This window comes from Mandrillus leucophaeus, unplaced genomic scaffold (genome assembly GCF_000951045.1).
Source record: "Mandrillus leucophaeus isolate KB7577 unplaced genomic scaffold, Mleu.le_1.0 Scaffold15, whole genome shotgun sequence".
Classification (NCBI taxonomy): domain Eukaryota; kingdom Metazoa; phylum Chordata; class Mammalia; order Primates; family Cercopithecidae; genus Mandrillus; species Mandrillus leucophaeus.
The window spans coordinates 9887900-9890190 of record NW_012101476.1 but is presented as its reverse complement, the minus strand read 5'-3'; the positions used below and the strand labels follow the sequence as shown (position 1 = coordinate 9890190).

Sequence of the window (2291 nt, the reverse complement as noted above, 5' to 3'; positions counted from 1 at the left end):
GTGGAGTGGGTCTTCTTTCATAGGATGGTTGAAGTGAGAGGGGATGGGACATTCCTTTCTTGGAATGTGTTCTTTAACACAGAGACGTGTAGTAACTTAAGAATGGTAAAGGCTGGGTGTGGTGGCTCACACCTGTTATCCCAGCACTTTGGGAGGCCAAGGTGGGTGGATCACCTGAGGTCAGGAGTTCAAGACCAGCCTGGCCAACATGGTGAAGCCCTGTCTCTACCAAAAATAAAAAAATTAGCCGAGCATGGTGGCATGTACCTGTAGTCATGGCTACTCTGGAGGCTGAGACAAGAAAATTGCTTGAACCTGGCAAGCGGAGGTTGCAGTGAGCTGAGATCGTGCAACCGCACTCCAGCCTGTGTGAGAGTGAGACTTCATCTCAAAAAAACAAAAAACCTGTGTCCACTATTAACTTTCTGTGTAAGTGAACATTTATGGAGACATTGCTAAGAGGAGCATGCTGTCTTCACAGAATAAACTTTCCGTAATTTCATATTTATTTAACTTACCATGAAAAGTTATTACTAATAATAAATAGCAAGTTAACACCATCATGCTGGAGAATTGCCAGACTTTATTTCCCCCACAGCCTGCGAGCGGCCCTCTCCTGTGTCTGCGTCTCTCTTGCCTCTTGGGTGGGCGCCCCCTGCTGGCTGTTTTTCTCTGGCCCCGCCAAACGTTATGGGCCTGAGAGCCCCCGTGGCCTGGAGAGTAGGGTGGTGAGATGACAGGGAGCTCAAATTTTTAGACTGTCTCTCTATTCAAGGTTCTAGGTTAGATACTTCATCCATGTTATTTAATTAAAGAAAACTAAGATCTCAAATCCAAAAGTGATGAGAAGGAGTCCAGGGCGAACGGAAGGGCTCCCCTGTTTCCCAAATACCACTTGGAAAATTTGGATTCAGTCCTGACAGTCTGTAGCCAGCAGCTGGACCCCCGGCTCGGCTCCTTCCTGCTGTGATTCGTATTAACCATGGCCTGTGTTTGGGCTGTCCCTCCTTCCCTGTGCACTTGGCTTGCAGGGTGTCAACGTCTGGGCCCTGGTGGCGGCTGTGGTGCTCCTCTCCAGCAGTGTGAATGACATCCAGCGACTGCTTTTCTGCCTCCGGAGACCCAGCTCCACGGTGACCATGCCAGATGTCACCGAGACCCTGTACTGCATAGCCGTGCTTCTCTACGCCATGAGGGAGAAGGGGATTAACATCAGCAATAGGTAATGCCCCGGGAGGAGGGGAGGGGATGCTGTGGTAACGGGAGAGTCCCAGATGCGGCAGCAGGTCCAGCCCTGCCACTTAGCAGTATTAGCAGCCGGCAGGCTGTGGGACCCACCCTGCTCCACCTCAGCGTCATCTGCTGCAGGAACCAGGGGTGGAGAGTTTGATGTGGAAAGGCTGGTAAGAGCGCGTTATGAACACACAGTTCTAGGTGGCTGCAAGATACCACCAAGGCCGGTTTTACCATCATGGGTCCTGCAGCCTTAGGGGAAGCCCCTCGCCAAGGGAAGCCTTCCTTATTCACCTGTGGCCTCGCTTCCCTGGGAAAATGTTAGGCTCTGCTTCCTCCGTTTCCCACTTGGATGGAGAAGACTCGTCCATCTTACCACGTGGGAGAGGCTGTTGCGTGTGGGCTGCTGATTCACAGGGGCCCCGATGGTTTCCTCAGCAGGGTGGGGAGTGCCTGGGGAGTCGTGTGCATCTGACAAACACTGAACACCTGTGCGTGTCCAATAGTTGTCCAGGAGCCGGTCCACAGCTTAGAGCAGATTCCTGATCTAGTGAGGGAAGACAGGTCCTGTGTAAGTGAATGTGTGAAAAGGCATTTTAGTGAGTAATGAGCACTGCAGAGAAACTAGAACAGAGTGCTATGGGGGGAATGCTGCTTTAGAGGTGTGGAAAAAGCTTCTCTGAGCAGGTAGTGTCTGAGTGAAACCTGAGTGTGGAGGAGGAGCCGCCGTTTCACAACTGTGGGGAGAGCAGTTTAGGAGAAGGTGTAGATGCCTTAAGGGCCTGAAGATGGGAATGAACTTGGGACATGTGAGGAAGAGAAAAAGTGCAGTATGGCAAGGGTGGGAGGGAACACAAGGTTGTGAAGGACGGACAGGAGCAGTTGAGGGATCTTATAGGCCCGGATTAGAAGGTAGAATAAAGCCAGGCTCGGTGGCTCACACCTGTAATCCAGCACTTCGGGAGGCGAGGCGGGCAGTTCGCTTGAGGCCAGGAGCTGGAGACCAGCCTGGCCACCAAGGAGAAACCCCATCTCTATTAAAAATACAAAAATTAGGC

At 51.8% G+C, this 2291-nt stretch overlaps 1 protein-coding gene across 1 annotated transcript in view; it reads left to right on the top strand.

Moving 5' to 3' along the window:
• Positions 1-2291, top strand: part of FBXO18 (F-box protein, helicase, 18) — a 51296-nt gene that overhangs the window by 18444 nt on the left and 30561 nt on the right.